Below are 18,047 nucleotides of genomic sequence, written 5' to 3' on the forward strand. Positions count from 1 at the left end.
TCTGTAATAAATCCTAGTCTGCCACACTCTCCAGAAAGATGAATGCCTCTGGCCAACTGGGTCAAAGGACTTGTTCTCAAAAAGATAATAGTGGATTCAAATATTAATCATTTAAAACCATTAGCCTATTTCCTATATAATAATCAGCTTGTCTATGACTGTAACTTACATCTAGATGAGATTCAAGTCCTGATTTGGTAAATGATTCTTCCAAAGAGATCCATTTGATTTTGGGTTAAGGCAGCATTTATACCCAGGACTCATATTTCTCATTCCCATCTGGCTTTTGCCTATTTGTTATTAAGCAGAGAACGCAGGAAAAGAAAGTTACCCTAGGATACTTAGAATAAAATCAAAAACTGATAGAAGCAGAAGATAGAAAATGATTCTGAGCATGACACTTCCATTCTTAACAAATCTTTCCCAGATTCCTTATTTCCTAATAACAAATACCCTCTTATTAGGCATTAGAGGAGGAAAGCTAAGACAGAAAACTCAGCTGAAAATATTCAGGATCAAGTGGCTTTCCTTACAGCATTAAAATGTATTAGCATATGATCAATTGAAACTTGGTAATTAATATAATTCTCTAGGCAATGGAATGTTTATCTTTATGGCAGCAAAATTTAAATATGTGATATGATTTTAAAAACATGAGAACATCGTTATATTTTCAAGCCAAATGGAGGTCTTTAAAAATGAGATTTTTTGAGATTATTATTTAACTTTTGTTTTTTTAAACACAATCTTTAAAATGCTACCTAGATTTATTTATTGCTCCTATGTAGAGATATACATGGGTTTAGACTTTAATACTATACATGCTAATTTTTTTCTATAAACTAGTACATTGTATGCAGTATATAGTAAGGGTATTTAGACTCAAGTTAGAAGAAATATATGTAAGGGTTAGTTTCTCCCTGGTTTTATAGGTCAGTATAATTAACTTCTTAGTACCTTTTTCCTTCCTTTTCAAAATAAAAAAAGCAATACTGGCAGATATTCAAGTTTCTCTTCTAGTTTTAATATTCAGTGTTGCTTTTGTTCTATTGTTTTGTTACCTTTTCACAAGCTTATTGAAGGATATCTTTCGGACCTGTGGGGATTTTAACCATCATCTAAAAACTTACATACAACATAATATTAATGATACGAGGTATACATACGTATATTTAAATCTCTGAGGAATCTGAGTGTAGCCATTTTTTGTTTTTGGTGTTACTGACGGAACTTCAGTATAAAGCTAGAGTTAAAAGCTAGACTTCAAATGTGGTAAAGAATAAACAATAAGATGAATTATAGAGCACTGCACAAGTATGAAAAGGCTTAATAGAAACCTTTAATAATCATGTTTTAAACAGAAATAGAAAACAAACTAAAGAATATATAACTCACTCTTCCTAGATAAATTATCAGGAAGTTTTCCAATTTTGTCAGACGTAGGTTTACCCATTTCCAGTACAACCATTTTCAAGTGAATTATCTAGTAGAATGCAGCATACTTCTTTCATATATGAGTGTGTGTGTGTGTGTGTGTGTGTGCATACACACATGTGCAGGGGCAGGAGAGGACTGATGGTAGGAAAAAAAGGTTGAGAAAGGGGTGGAAACACAGCTTTACTCAATCAGTTTCTTCACTGAATTGACCTAACTTCACATAAAATTAGCATAAGATTCCACACTTAAGCTGAAATGTGACAGCTTATCTTTTTTCTAATCATGGTAACATAACCAAATACAACCATATAATTCTCCATGTAAAATACTTATGGGGAAATAGGCACTGCCATGTGCTGCTGATGAAGCTGTAACTGTACAGAGTGTTAAAGGAGCTGAAACTTTAATTCTTTGTGTACTTTTTAATCCAGTCAACCCTCTTTAAGTAACTTAACCAGTGGAAATTATGAGAATTTATAAAAGGCTTATGTACTATAGTAATTCATAACAGCAACTAATAATGAACAAAATCAAAATTATAAAATTCTGTACAATATTCAAAATTGCACCTAATATACATAGTAAATTGTTTATGATCTATTACTAAAATTTTTCATCATTTGTTAAGTAATAAATACAAAATTATAAGCTGTCTAATGTGATTATATGCTTATGCTTACAGAAACAAATTCATATATTACAGAAAAAAGTAGAGTATACAATAAAATGTTAATCTCTTTTATTGATGGAAATTCAAATTTGAATTCTTAGATATAAATTTTTCTTCATTAATAAACACACACATATATGAAATTAGAGATTATCTTGATATAATTATAAATTATGAGCCAAATAAACAACATGGCCTATAAAAAATAAAGAATATTTGGAGAAGATATATTTTAGAAATCTCAGTAATAACACCATGAACATAAGAATCTACAAGTGTGCCTTAAGATTTTTGAAATTTTAACAAAAATCACAGCTAACGCCTCTTTTTTCCCTCTAATCCTACAAGAGTGTGTTTTGAGGACAGATTATTTTTTTCCTTTTTTTTTCTTTTATAGAAATTGCAAATAAGGTCATTATTCCCACAAAAATAAACATTTTTTTCTTATTTGAAATGGTAAGTAATCAATAGAGATTTAGATGAAGTTACATCACAGTTCGATCACATTATTAATTCTTTTTACTTGAGTAGTGGCGACATCTCTGAGTCTTTGTGTAGCAATGCGGTAAAAAGGGAAGATTTCTCTTACATCCATGTATTTAGTTTTTCCTATGGCTCTAAAATAATTGTGTATACTTCAGGATGTACATATTTTTTATTTGAATAGCTGCTCAAGGGAAGTGAATTGAAATAGAAGATTGTAGGATGAACCTTCAGGTACTAATAGTAATCTCAAATTGGGAGTGTCTCAGCTCAAACTGGAGAGATTAGATTATCGTTAAACTACACGTGATATAAATTGACCTATTTTGAGCCATAAGAAAATTCTAAAATTTTCATTAGGAGATTCAATTTTTCATGAAGCAACTGGTATTCCTACTATAAATCATTTCAAAGAATTCCATTTTGAGGAAGGAAATGAAGATGGAAACAAGGATTTAATGTAGGGTAAATATTTTCTCTTTTTAGGGCAATTGAACCTGAACACCAAGGCAAAGATGTGCTCAGAGGACTTACGTGGAAGAGAGTGGTTTGCCTGAGGTTGAGAAGGTCAATTTGAGGAAGTCAAAGAAGCCTGTTAAGGCAAAATATGAATATGTTGTCTCCATATAGAGAAATGTAGATAGTTTCTTGTACTTACTGTCTGCTTTAACTAAACCTTAACTGAATTTTTGTTATGAACCAGATGGAGTGTGGTCTTTGAGATTCAATGCTTGAGGTCAGGACTTTTTGGCAGGTGATATGAAGTTATAACAAGAAGGCTGTGATAAAAAAAAAAGGTAAATATAAGTACCCAAGGCACTCAAAGAAGAAATATTTCACAGAAAATGTGTGTACATGAATATATTATTGTAAGCATAATAAAAACACCAAAGTTGTTACTTAAAACTAAATAATTCAGAATATATATTGATTTTAAGTTCACAAAATAGGGAAGAACCATGACAGTTTTCATATTTAATAAACTGGGGAGCACTCAAAGTAGAAACCTGAATTTTGAAAATATTCTGGGAGGTCCTTTCTTCTTTAGTCATTTAGCAAATTATAATACTTCTTGAGATATTTATGATATTGTTAGACTCCATTTGTAGGTTCAACATGAGGTATGCTTGCAATATAAATGGTAGACCTTTTACAATAGTCCTACCTCACTGTTGAATTCTCTCCCTCCAAATTCCCATTCACACAAGCAGACACACAGAGTCCCCAAAATGGTCCTCCTAATCGGTATTAATGGACCTTCTATTCAAATGTTGTAGAAATTCAGAAATTAATGAAGAAGCATTTTTTCACTCATCCTTAATGATATATATAGACTGCTCAATTTTTCCAGAATTTCTGGATTTTGCCACTAAGTGTAGTTTAACTTTTTAATCCTGTACCTTTTCCCTTAGAACAGTAATTCTCATGGTATTATAAATTCATCATAGTTAATCTTCCTCCTTGCAAAGTAATAGCAGAAAGTAGATTTTACCTCCCAAAATTTAAATAATTTTAGGCATATTTTAGTTTCTACTACACTGTATAGCACATTTTAGGGACAAATAAGCTATATTTCTAAATTAGGTAAAACTATACCTTTAACTTTAACTTTAGTTATTTTAATGATAATGCCTACTATTATATTCATCCTTTTTTCTTAACCACCCCTAAGGACCAATCTACAATATCAACAAAACATGTTTCCTAATAGCCCAATTTTATTTTCATAGCTGTCATTTAAATAATTTATCTGTAGGCAGACTTATTATCTAGTTTACCAAGGGAATTATTAGAACTTTCAGATATGAATAACTATTTTAAGTTAGGTGAGCAGTTTATCCAAATGCTGAGTGAGACTTCCTGTTTTAAGACATCATGTACAATTTATTGAGAAGTGTTTTCCTCCAGTTACTCTAAGTACCTTTTTAGTGATATGCATCTGCATTATGCGAGAACAATACATAAATCCAGTTACCATTCCAATGTTAAACAGTAATTGAATTGAATTTATTGGTAATTATATAATTTTTCTACACCATATTCAACTTGCCAATCTATCTCTTTATCAATATTTCTTTCTCAAATTGTTATCCTTTTGATGATGATCAAATCACCGATTTTCCAACTTTTCCCACTATGTGTGATGTATTCAAAAATAAGATAGTAGAAATGATCATCAAGTTAATTAACTACTTCAGTCACCATCTTTGTCTTACTCTACTCTTGCTTATGTATCACAGATACAATGCACGCTCTGGGGCAAAACAGAGCAGATGGCAACAACTATAAGTTTAAAGAAGGATGCCTGCATAGCTAGCCCTCAGTGAGAATGCAGTATTTAAGGAAAAGCTTTGGAGAAGTGCAGAAGTTGAAACACAGAAGTGACAGCAGCTAGAGGGGTGTAGTAGATCCAGACAAGTTTTGACATGTAAATGGGGTCATATCACAAAGGGCCCTGGGAGCTGTTTTATGATCATTTTATTCTATTCTGAATGCAAAGGAGAAACTTTGAAAGGTCATAAGCAAAAGAAGAATTTGATATAATCCAATATAATATAATCCTTTACATTTTACCAAGTCATCCTAGTCTATCCTTAGCATATAACCAAGGCTTGTAAAATGTCAGTGATTAATGGGTGGGTCCAAGTTACAAGAATGACCAGTGTCAGAGTCATAAACAGAATACAGTTGTTGTTTTGGTTTGACACTATTTCAAATCCACTTGTTAATAACAAGTAAAGTTATTATATTCCACTTGTTTATGATAAAGACAAAATGTTATTTTTAGAGGTACAGTTGTTTTGATATAAAATGAAGCAAGTTGTGTCAGGATGTCATCATCTTATTTGTTGTCCTTAATAAGGACTTGTAGTTCAGCTGCTAAGGGAACCCCGGAACCTTATCAGTAAGAATATGTGGAGAAGCAACTATGGCAAGGGGATATTTAGATGCTGATAATACTGAGAGTTTTTGAAGAGTATCTGAGAGTTTCAGTCAGGGGAACTCCAGAGATTTCAAGGTACGTGCTTCTGCCATGACCAGGCTACTCTTGGTTGGCAGTGGTGTTAAACTGTGCACCAGCCTCAGGAAGAGAAGGGACATCTAACTATTCCTGCCTGAGCAAGGTATTCCTCGTAGACAGTGGCACAAACCACGTACAGATCCCTGAAGACCCTTGGAGAATCCTAGCCTGGTCACCAACACTGGCACCATCATTCTCCAGCACCATGTTGTAGCAACAAGGAACTTTTACTTCTACACTGGCAACTGAAAGGCATCACCCAGTTGGCAAAGCCATTTCTCCCAAGAAACCAAAACTTGTAGAAAAGGTACAGCTCAGACTAAATTTGAACTTTATTTCTGTCATCTCCCATTGCCTGAAACAACAGTATGACTAATCTATTGTTGTGAGTATGTTAATTTTTATTGGCTTAAGAGACATTACCCTATATACTACTGGCTTGTGAAATTATAATAAATCTCACAGTGAAGCTATTTGTGTGAAATAAACTATTGGCAAAGGCAATCTCAGTTTCTGCACATAATTTGCTCCCAAACAAAACAACAGTCTACGATCTGTTATCTTCCAACCATTAGTAACTTGGCATAAATTACTTGGTGACAAAACCACAATGGTCACATCCTTTAGATATTATACTTTAGGGGACTTTAAAGCTTATTGAGAATCTACATAGTCATTCCTCCTCTATCAGACTTATTTAACAGGTAAAGAGAAATCATTTTAAAGAAATAGTCTATATTCTTCAAACAAGTGCCTTACTATTATCTAAAAGAATGATCCAGACAAATTGGTCTACGTTTGAATGTGTTCATAAGGAGGGACTGCAGTGTGAAACCCACCTGATTATACTGGAAAATGTTCAAAATTTAATTAATTCAATAAGATAACTTCCATAAACAAACACAGAAAAAGCATTTAAAAAAAAAAAAGAGAGAGAGAGAGAGACAGAGAACCTCTCTGAACATTCTACTGCAGAGGAGACTTCTGATTTCTATGTAACTTCTGCTTCCACTGGTTCTTAATAAGATTAGCTGCAGGATTTACTAGTAAAGGGCAAAGCCTGTTCAATAATACCCAACTGTTCACAGTGAAAGTGAAATGGGCCTAGACTGAAACATCTATTCACACTTCTTACAGACTCTTCTTCAGTGCAACAATGTTTATTCTCGTAGCTTTTAAAAAGATGGTGCTGAGTTTAAAAAGCATAAGTTCTTTGCAGTCCCTGCTATATCTCTTCTCTAACACTGATTTCTCTCAGAAAGCTCCATGGTATTGAAAATAAAACATTAAAAAGTAATAATTTTTAATATTATATGTTTTTCTGGCAGGGTTTTTTTTTTCATTTTCTTTAGGGCTCTGTGGGTAAACATAAATTCATGAAGAAGGTAATTCAAGGAGAAAAATTAAAGACTGAAAAATTTTCTAATCTGTTCCTCAGAACTATGTAAATGTTCAGCATTGAGAGTCCTGTTTTTTGAAATCACATTTTAATATTGACATACTATACCATTGGCAATGGCTTTTTAAGAGCCTAGATTTAAAATACTCCTACTCATGCAGGATAAATAAAGACATGTAAATTTTGCCCTCAGGGCACTCATTCATTTGATAATTTGTATACCAGAAAACCTAAAATAGTTCAAAAGTTTTAAGTAAGCCATGTTTTTTGAAAGTAAAAGTAAGCTGAGTGTTACGTTTCAAAAAAACAAAAACCAAGTAAAATTATTATACTAAGTAATAATACTTAAAATAAATGTAGCTTGAGAACTTAAAATATCTATGATACCTGATTGGATCAAGGATTACAGGAACAACTGGGGTAAATCTGAATATGGATCTAGAAAGATAACTCTATATTATCAGTGTTAAGTTCACTGGGGAAATTATCATATTGTGGTTTGGTAGAAGGGTGTCCTTGTTTATTGGAGATATGGAAAGGAGGGGTGAGGGAGAGAGAAAAGCAAACATGGTGAGTATTAATAATATGTTGAATCTAGTAAAAGGATGCAGTACAGCTTTTCTTTAACTTTCAATTTTCTCCAAATAAAGAATTCACAAAAATAGTATTATCTATGAGTCTTAACCAATCCCTCCTCCTTATTTATTTAACCATTATCATTGAGTAAGACATTCACTAGTCACTGGAGATATGGAAGTAAATGAAAATGGGTCCTGCCTTCTGGTAACATACACTCCAATAGGCAAGATAAACATTAAACAAACAAACAAAACTATGGAAATCACAATGAGTAGGGAGTGCTATGAAAATATATAACAAGAGACACTAACCTAGTTACCGGAGAATAGGAGGGTACCAGAGGATGAGAGAATGACATGAAAGATGCCCTTTATAGAATTGGTAGGGTCTGGGGCAAGTTAAATGGTCTTAGGCAAAGGAAAAAAGGAAGTTCCATTTAAAGAAGTCAGTGAGTGCTCTTTTTTCATGAAACAGCTATAAAAACCCAACAAGAAACCTTTGGCCAACATAATTTTCCTGGATATTGAACAGAAATCTTCGAGGCAAGAAGGTACAAATGTATTGAGTTAAATATCCCAAGTAATGCCTACTGCAGTCCCAGAGTAAACATTCAACAAATATTGCTGAGTTGAATAAAGTTGCCTACTTTCCATTTATTCATAAAGAGCATTATAAAATAAAACAATCAAAATTTTCAATAGCTGAAGTACCTACTAAATAACTACATTAAATATTATTTCAATGTAATAACCTTCTATTGAGCACCAGCAATGCAAAAATCTACGTTTTATCAGATATCAGGGGTCTGATTGATAGGACTTAACGTGAAGTCTAGTAGACACTGGTAATTGAGAGATGGAGCAGAGAGAAAGAAATCCATTTTATAATTATTTTAATTCTATCTCATATTACCTATGAAGCAGTAATTGTGCCCTGTTTGAAGCAGAGCAAGAAAACAGATATTAAAATTAAATTTTTAAATATACATCTGGAACAAAAAAATTAGTAAACAATATAAGCAAAAGTTTTAACAATTGGCCAGTGCATATTAAGTAATGTTACTTCAATATAAAAACAAATACAAAATAAAGACATTTTTAAAAGTGTATCCATTCTAGTTGACCCTGTTGAATATATTAAGTATGAGTCAACATCCTTGTCACTCTAGATGTTAAAATTCAGTGTTAAACTAAAGAGAAAAACAATAACATAAATTATAAATACATAAAAGTATCAATCTGTATATACAAAACTTCTAAAGTCAGAAGATACTAAAACTAATTCTTGTTGCTCTATACAATTTTTGAAAATTTTATAATTTTGCCTGTAAATCAATATTATTCATCCTTTCTTTCTGTTGGTTTGGCAAATAAAAGTTTCCATTTTTGATCCTCTTTCAGAGCCATCCAAATGTCTATACTCTAATAGGGGAAAGGAACTGTTAGCTCAATTAGAATTGTGTTTATATCAAAATGAATTTTTTCCATCTTCCCTCCAAAAACACCAGGAAAATGACTCAACTCTCACCTGGCAAACAGTCTTTGAACTGGAACTGAGTAATATAAACTGAAGTGGAAAAAAAGAGGAAAAAAAAGAATATTTAAGATGAATGATGCCTCAAGGTAATCATCTTCAGTTGTTTAGATGGAATTCTCCACGTATTATTTTGCAACAAATTTACAATGTAATCTCAGAACTGTTGTCAAAGGTCTTTGAAATACCATTAAGAAATAACAATGAATGGAAAATATTATTAAAATTCAATTTGTATACTCCAAAAATAAGTCAGCCCAAGCTAACCTCATTTTAATTTGTGATAGTGCTATTAGCTAGAATAATATGGTGATGCTACAGATATTTACCTAATGTGAGAAAGCATTTTTTTCATAATGTATTTGAGATATGTTTACCTTTGGTAATTCATTTCACAGACTCAAATTATTTAGGATTTAAGCTGAAGAGATATGGGTCAATGGCAGCAGAACTAGAGATATTCTTATCTAGTTAAGTATCTTTATCCACAGATGTTTGATACATTTCTCTTGCAGTTTCACAGAAGGCTATCATTTACAATTGGACATAGACTTATTTTATGTGGCTTAAGAAAGCAGAATACTATGCTACTATTTGAAGGTAAAGGGAGAAAAAGTCTTTCTTAGTTCAAAATGAAAAAGAACATTCAAACAATTAGAGTCATCAAAGAGCAGGGTGGGATGTTTTGAAAAGCCAAGGTTTCCTAGTTGTAAAAGAAGTCACTTAGAGACTTTAGTTTGAGGTTTTTCGAAAGGTTATAGAAATTTCTGCTTTAAGTAAATTTTTTAAACTAGGTAACTTTAAAATTACTTCCTAATTTCATTTCCTTGTTTTAAAAGAGCAAAACAAACAAATAAACAAAGTTCTACAATATAAATCTCACCTTTGCAACTATGTTCAATACAATAATATTAAAATTCAACACACCAGTTAAAATACAGCATTTATTAGAATAGAAAAAACTAAATTTTTGCTAAAGAAAAACAAGAATTTTTGAGTGCATACTATGAGTCAATCACTTTGCATATTTCATCTGATTTAGTTCTCACAAGACAAAGGTTAATTTGGTATCTATGTTGTTATTGGACATATGTGGATATTGAGGCAAAGAACAGTTAAGTTACTTTCCTAAGAACACACAGTTAAAACATGGAGAAGCTGGTAATTGAAGTTCAGTGAAACAGGACCTAAATTTAATGGGTTTTCTAAACATCAAGGGGCTTTAACAACATTCTTACATGTCACAAGAGGTATATAGAATTTTCATTTCAATAGTAACAATCTGCTTGAGGACATAAAATTTGGACAAAAAATTATTTTAAAATTCAAAAACAATTATTGATAGCAATATAGGTACAAAATAGAAATTAACCAAATGCTGAGGCATTAGGAAGATGGTGATTGCTATGGAGATCAGAAAGGGGAGACATCAGAGTAGGTAGGTGTTAATCAGAAAACCTGCCTGAAGGATTAAGGTTTGAGCTGCATCAATAACCTTTCGTTTATACTCAGATATCATAAGCTGATCATAAATCAACGTGATTTTTCTTTAGAAAAACAACAGTTCAGAGTGATCTGTTCATTGGCAATTTTCAAGTTAAATATTTCACTGTTTAAAAAGAGAAAAGTATGAAAAATATCAGCAATTTAGAAGACGTTCACATTTATTAGATACCTAAGTACAATACCGCCCAAAGGCCAGGGTGCCATTAATTGTTTTATATGTGACCGCAAGTCACATATATGAAGTGTCTGAAGCAGAAGAGAAAGTTGTTGAAAGAAAACTCAAGCACTCTTTATGTAGGATGTATTATCAGGTAAAATAATTAAATTTCTGATCACTCTTTCCATTTCTTAATGCAGGGAGATATGAGAAAGAAAGAAAAAGAAAGTCCTATAAAGATTCACAAGAATATTATATCACTATTGAAAGTAAAACATAACAAATTATATCAAGTGCTTAAAGATTAATAACCAAGGGATGGCTATTTGGGCTTGTTTTTAAAATGCCCCCAAACTGTGGTCTTTGATTGATGTGTTCTCAACAACTTTCCACACTGATGAGCGTGGTGGTCTAGAAAAGTGGAAATGCCGTGGATTTTTAAGTATGCTCTAATTCTTTCAAGTACGGGTGACTTTCTAACTCTTGAAGACAGCTCTCTTCTCTCAGTAAAGCATTCCCTCTCTTCAGTTCAAAGATCTGAATTTCGCTTTCTGTATTCCAGAGGCGGTTTACACGACTTCACCTCAACGGACAGAGCTGTCCTCCCAACAAGAATGTTGTAAGCAATCACTTGACTCAAGAAAGCCCAGATCTCAGAAAGCAAACGCTCAGATAAGGGACAGTGAGAGTGGGGAATTTAAAGAGAAAAAAAAAGTTTTACATCCCTTAGACTATTCAATTGCAAAAAAAAAAAAAAAATTAGGTAAAAAGTTTTAAAATGATCTTTTTCCTTTTTTTTTTTTAAAGCAGTTTTGGCTTTACAGAAAAATACGTGGAAAATACAGAGTTCCCATATATTTTTTCTTTTCCTCTCCCAGTCTCCCCTATTATTAACGTTTTGCATTGCTGTGTTAATTCATTACAATTGATGAGACAATATTAATACATGATTATTAATGAAAGTCCATAGTTTATATTAGGGTACACTCTTTGCATTGTACATTAGATGGGTCTTATTAAATGTATAATAACACATATTCACCATTATAGTATCATACAGAATAGTTTGCTCTCAAGACATCATTTCTCCATCTAATCATCCCCACCTCTCCCCAGTTCCCTTGTCAACCACTGATCTTACTGTCTCCATAGTTTTGCTTTTTTTACAGTGTCATATACTGGTCCTTTTTTTAAAATTTCCACTCTGATGGTTTCTTTCAAGTGGTATATTTAGATTATTTAAAGTGGTTATGGATACAGTTTGATTAATGTCTACCATATTTGTTACTGTTTTCTATTCATTGCCCTTGTCTTTAGTATCTTTTAATTAATTAATTAATGTCTTCTACTCTATTTCTGCTTTGGTTTTAATTGAGCATTTTATATGATTCTATTTTTTTCCTCTTCTCTTAGCATATCAAATTTTTAACTACTTCTTTTGGTGGTTGCCCTAAGTTTGTAGTATACATTTATCACTAATTCAAGTCCTATTTCAATTAAGACTATATTACTTCATAGGTAATGCAAACACCATATTAACATAGTAATACCAATTCTTCTTTCCTAACCTTTATAACACTGTTACCATTCACTTCACGTATCCATAAGCTACAATCACCTAATAATTGTTGGTATTATTATTTTTAGGAAAGTTCAATCTGTGCAGATCAATTAAGAATAAAGAAAAATAAAATATTTTATTTTACCTTCATTTACTCCTTCTCTAATTTTTTCTCTTCTTTATGTAGATTTGAGTTTCTGACCTATATCATTCTTTCTGAATATTTTAATATTTCTTACAAGACAGATCTACTCGTGACAATTTTCTTCAATTTTTGCTTCTCTTTGAAAGTTTTCATTTCCCCTTCACTTTCAAAAGTTAATTTTACTAGATACAGAATTCTAGGTTGATGAGGCTTTTTTTTTTTTTCTATTCAACACTTTAAACATTTCAGTCCCCTCTTTTCATGTCTGCATGGTTTCTGAAGAGAAGCTGTATTTACCGGCTAAAATTTCCTCTTATGTCTTATTTCCGTCTCCCCTGTTGTAGTCCCTTGTTTTATACAAGAGCCCTGCCAATGTGGTGTAAGCTGTGTGCATGGGTAGGAAGAGTCCTGTAGTCCTATGATTAGGGCTTCTAAACGGTAAACTTCACAGTGCCCTTCAGTTTTTGTTTTTGCTTCTGTTTTCTTCAACTTAGGTGAGACAAAAAGAAATAAATAAACAAAACAACCCTACAGGGGCTAGAGCTGAGTATTTCCCTTCTCTCCATTCAATTAGACTCCGGTAAAAAGCCAAGCTGGTTAACCAACAATGAAATAGTTTATTTTGAAGGCAGGGCTTGTTAGAAGAATAGAATAATCTGGAGCTTTTTCAAAATATCCACTATTTTTCTCCCTTTGCCAGAAGTACAAGATTTTTCTCCCATTTTCAGTGTCAGAATCTAGTTCAGTTCCAGGAGGTAAAACTAACAAAAGTGTGCAGTCTGTGAGGACTGGGTCACTCCAGAGTTTTGAACTCGCAAACTTGTCCACACTGTATCTCCAGCATTTTGTCAATTACCATCTAGACTTTCCTACTGTGATGCAGGTTACCACCAAGGTTTCTGCTCATGGGATTCTACCTGCCTAAGATGTGATTTTCTGTATCTGCGTATCTTTCTAATTTTGGGGGCCAGCAGTTTGCCCTGCAACCTCAATTCCCTGATAGATCTAAGAATTTTTATTTTTGTTTAGCTTTTTATTATTATTATTATTGTTGTTGTTGTTGTTGTTGTTGTTGTTGTATGGATGGGAGTGATGATTTCCAAGCTCCTTATATACTGGACTAGAAATCAAAAGTCTGAAACACTTTTCCTCATAAGTTTACAAGTTTGATGTAAAACCATAGGCAACTCACTACTTTTTCTACTGTTGCTTTTGGATGGCTCATTAGCTTTAATTCCCAAATGTCTGTTTTGAATTCTTAAGAGTATTTCATAGGTTCAGACATGTAATATGCATACATACATGTAAGTAAAAGACAGGGCAACACAGGAAAATAGTAGGGAGAGTAAGTAGGCAAAGGGTGACAATGGAGGCAAAATAGAAATTTACACCATTCACTGGGAAAATATAGGAGAGAGGGAGTATACACTGGATACAGACACACACATGAGCATTTTACTAACGAAAAACTATGATATAAATGCCAAATAGTGAAAGGAATAAACTAATATAATGATATTTCATCTATAAATCTAAAAATTTAAAACATCTAAATAGAAATTTTAAAAGTCTAAATGACTGCATTTACCAAAGTACTTCAGGAAAAAAAGAAAAATTTCATTACAGAATCAAGAATAGTCTACTAAATAATACATTTGGCTGTCCGACATTTTGACACTTAAATCTTTCTCACTCCTAAGACTTACATTTAATACTCCATGATGTGGAAGTAATAATGTATAACATCCAAGAGTCTTATAAAGAATGATTAAAATACATAAGGCATTCAGAAATTGTTAGGTAAAAAACACAGAGCCAAATGTAAATGTACATATAAATCAGCTAAAATTCCCTCAAAAGTCTTAATTACATTAGGATTGAATAATCAAGTTCTATTATTTGCTATTTATAATTTATACAATAAATTCTATTTCAACCCTTATGTGTTCATTATATATTTTAAAATATAGTATCCATCACTCTACTTTATAATTTTAATGCTTTTTTGAACATTTAGGGTTAAAACAAATTTTTATAGTTAAGAAAACAAGCATTAAGTAGGGAAACAATGACTTAATGATAGCATTTATAATAAAACTCAAATACTATAGGTAAAATTAAATACCAATGTAATATCTTAGGATACACAGTAAAAGAGAAATATTATTAGACAATAAGAGGGTGGAAACTAAAGCAACCCACAAGAGCTGATTTCAAATCCTAAAAAAACCTTAGCATTTTCATCTAATTTCCCTGGTTGACACAATTACCCTGAATTTGTAAGGAAAATGGCCCTGGTTTTCATTCCAAAGAGATATTGGGAAAATGTCTTGGGGAACAGATTAAAGCGTAGGCATGTGTTTCTCCCCTAAATGCTCTGTTCCTTGGCAACATGAAACCATGCTCCTTTTATCAGCTTATGATGCCAATCAGTGATGTAGACTATCTGACTGAAGTTTAGCCAAAAGCTGATCTCACTAACCTATCTTGGCTTGCTAGCAACCGAAAGAGCTTTTATCTCATGCTTATGCTGCCCACAAAGGCTGATCCTTTTTGAGGGACCTGAAGTTCAGCTGAAATCATAAAACCCACCCAAATGAAGGAGTAGTTGAAGCTGCCAAGAGTCAGGCATTGTAAGTCTTTGTCACATCACCATAAGAATACCAATTTCTAGACTCCTTTATTCACTCCTCTGTGATTGACACATACAAGACTGTCAATAGATGTATAGTTCTTGGCAAAGAGATGATGCTGAAGTTACAGGAGAATGAAATATATTCTCTAACACATTTTCACTGTTTTAGCATCCCTTTATTGAAGAGTAAATCTAACATTACTTTTGTTTTAAGCAAGTCCAGAAAAAAAAAAAAGTACTTTTACTAATAAAGGCAAAGGATCAAATACTTAGTAGCCAAAAACAGAGAGAGAAAAGGAGTGTCCTGCTTGACTGTGACAATAAAACTTAGCAAAATTCCTGACAAACAGAAGTACTATATACATTTTGTTGAATTTATTTCATTGGGTGATGAATAAAAATATTTTACCCAAAGGAACTGCATCAAAAGACAATTTTGTTAATGAATTTAAAGAGATCTTACTGGTCTCTCTGCCTCTGCAAAAACTAAGTTTGAATCCCAACAACATGTAACTTCTCTTCCAGTTTCTTAAGTGTCACAATGATTCCTATGTAAAGACTGTCTTTACTTGCTCTGGTAAATCGAATTGCAATGTCATAAAAATTTATCCTGTTTTAAACAGATGACTAATTATTGAAAAATCCTACAATATGATCTGTAAACCCCATGGGAAAATAAAATATCTTGAAGAACATCAAATTTTTTGCCTATTATGTCAATTCAGGAGGAAAAATGTATTTTAAAAGTGGTTTGCATCACAACTACAATTTCTCAACAGTAATCTCATATTCTCTTATTGCTCTCTAATTACTACTGAGAAAACAGATTATGTTCCATTGTGTTCTAAAGTAGCTTTAGCTTGCGGGATTGCTTATCAATATAACCAGCTGTTCTATGGTAGATTCAGTGATGACGGTGTTTTTAATTGCTTTTTTCGTTTGGCTAAGTAAGTTCAGATGGTCAGTAATTAGTTCTGTCATGCAGAGATAGTTTTGTTATGAACAATGCAATCAGTGTTTCATTGAAAAGAAAACTGTCCTAAGATCAACACTGCTTAATTATCCCTATGAATTCATCCTCAGTTTCTTTATTTGTTATAGCTGTCATGAGTAAGGTGACAAACAAAACTGCAGCTTAAAAGTATGCTTCCTTCCACTAGTGCATATAATGATTCCTCATTTTCACCTGCTTAGAAGCATTCAATTGAAGCGAATCGTAAAGACTTATTCTCTATTAAGGTTTAGGTAATGCTTTGGGGTACCACAAAGTATACTAAATTATAAAATACTAAAATTAAAATGTTTTAGTTTTACATCACATTGTAAATTTTGGACACACTCCTGTGCAAACTCCTTGAAGTTAATCCACTTTGGAAAGTAGAGATTCTTCCCAACTTAATAATAAGATTTTTTTTAAACCTAGCCAGACTAAAAAAAAAAAAAAAGTGGATAATGCAACAGAAATCAATCAAAACAAATACATTTTATAATGTTTTATGTGATGTTTTTAATTCTTCACAAATATTTTAGTAGAATACACTGTCTTGCTGCATTAAGAATATAAGAGAATTCAAAAATACAAAAGAAATATCAATATACTGTAAGCCTCAAGAAACATTTATACCTCTCTCTTTTCATTCTTCTTAATATTGTCATTCTTACAGAAACAAAAGAAAAATCTGTACAGGCAAATTTTACTTTGTATATTTTAAACTAAAGAAGTTATTGAAATATGCCTTTCTGAGAGTGAGATATAAACCTAAGCTTCCCATCTAATGTTTTATTTTACTCAACAATTCTTTTCCCTTGTATTGTCACAGAGCAACTTGAAGGATTCTTCAACACCAATGACCCAGTTTTTATTACACATATTCCCATGAGATAAGAAATCTTAGCTAAGAGTTAGTCATTAATACAGAGATAATTTTTATATCAAATATAAGTAATGTTATATTTATTATAAAGTCAAAATCATAACTATTTCAATATTTAAAATGAATTATTGAGATAAAATGATAATACTAACTTCAATAAATTTTAATTAAGAACATCATTAATACATACTTCATTATTTTTCATAAATTGTATACACCTTTTTACTTCTAACATATTCTTAAAAATTCTATTTTATCTGAAATTCAAATTATTTTATTTTATTGTAAACATTACAATATTCCTCTTTTAATGTATTTTACAAATAGAATTCAATTTTATGTTAAATGTAAATAACATTGACTATAAGCTTAAATCTATCACTCCACTAAAATAGCTAAAAAAAATTATTCAAGTTTACAGGCCTTTATGTTACACAGAGGTTTTCCTCGGACATTGACCATATACTAAGCTAGGAAAAAGCAGGGCAAGAATCCAGGAAATGTAGAAGAAAACAGCTGCTTCAGGTCTATCTGTTGAATAGAAATTTTAAAGATCACACAATGCTGAGATATGGTGTTCCTCTAACCACTTCTAGTTTTCTTCTTTGCAGTCAGGCTTAATATTGAGTCACTCTTGTAAGAAAAATCCAGTAAACTATATTGAATTCCTCCCAGATCCTACTTACTATTTTCTTAGTTATTCAAATGGAATATTTTGGGAAGACTGCAATACAATATGTCTGTGGAGAGAGCCAAAAAGCTCTGTAACCAAATTCATACACCAGATTGCCCTAATTTAGTTTTTAAAACTGGATTCATGGAAATAATCTCTTAATTGATGTGAGAAAGACTCTGTAAGATGTTTTATTGAAATTAGAGTAAGTAGGCCATACCTACTTTCCATGATCAAATACATAGTTTAAAAATTAATAATAATATTAATAATAATAATAATAATAATACTTACCAATGTTTCTGATATTTTGGGGAATGAGAATTTAAATTTGTTTACATATATATGCATATATATATATATTAATATCTCA

The 18,047-nt window shown here is 31.8% G+C and overlaps 1 long non-coding RNA gene across 2 annotated transcripts in view; it reads right to left on the reverse strand.

Moving 5' to 3' along the window:
• Positions 1 to 213: 213 nt before the first annotated feature.
• Positions 214 to 18,047, reverse strand: part of LOC140687741 (uncharacterized) — a 44,320-nt gene continuing 26,486 nt past the window's right edge. The window contains exons 6-8 of one of the 2 annotated variants that reach the window (XR_012062260.1): positions 9,118 to 9,156; positions 3,249 to 3,369; positions 214 to 290 (exon numbers count right to left, since the gene is read on the reverse strand). This is a non-coding gene — a long non-coding RNA (uncharacterized lncRNA). Of the gene's footprint in view, positions 291 to 2,747; positions 3,370 to 9,117; positions 9,157 to 18,047 lie in introns of those variants that run through there. The other variant, XR_012062259.1, reaches the window with a different exon arrangement.

The sequence above is a fragment of the Vicugna pacos genome, chromosome 2 (assembly GCF_048564905.1).
Source record: "Vicugna pacos chromosome 2, VicPac4, whole genome shotgun sequence".
In the NCBI taxonomy this organism is placed as follows: Eukaryota; Metazoa; Chordata; class Mammalia; order Artiodactyla; family Camelidae; genus Vicugna; species Vicugna pacos.